The sequence below is a fragment of the Asparagus officinalis genome, chromosome 1, assembly GCF_001876935.1.
Source record: "Asparagus officinalis chromosome 1, Aspof.V1, whole genome shotgun sequence".
NCBI classification, from domain to species: Eukaryota; Viridiplantae; Streptophyta; class Magnoliopsida; order Asparagales; family Asparagaceae; genus Asparagus; species Asparagus officinalis.
This window is the reverse complement of record NC_033794.1, coordinates 129705109-129705388: the sequence shown is the minus strand read 5'-3', so window position 1 is coordinate 129705388 and position 280 is coordinate 129705109.

Below are 280 nucleotides of genomic sequence, written 5' to 3'. Positions count from 1 at the left end.
GCTCCATCGCCGCCGCCATCGTCATCATCCTCTTCTCCCCTCCATCCCTCCTCCTCCTCCTCCTCCTCCTCCCTCTTCAACCATCATCACCATCCGAAGCATCGCCGGAGCCCCTCAATCCCCTCCTCCCCCGATTCCACCGACACCGAGTCCGAACCCGGTTCTCGGTTCTCCGACGAGAACCAACCCATCAACAGGAGCCTAGATGCCCCAGCTTTCTTGAACCCTGGTCAGAGCAAGGGTTTCGGGACCCAGAGGAGGAGGGCGGTGAGGCTCTTCG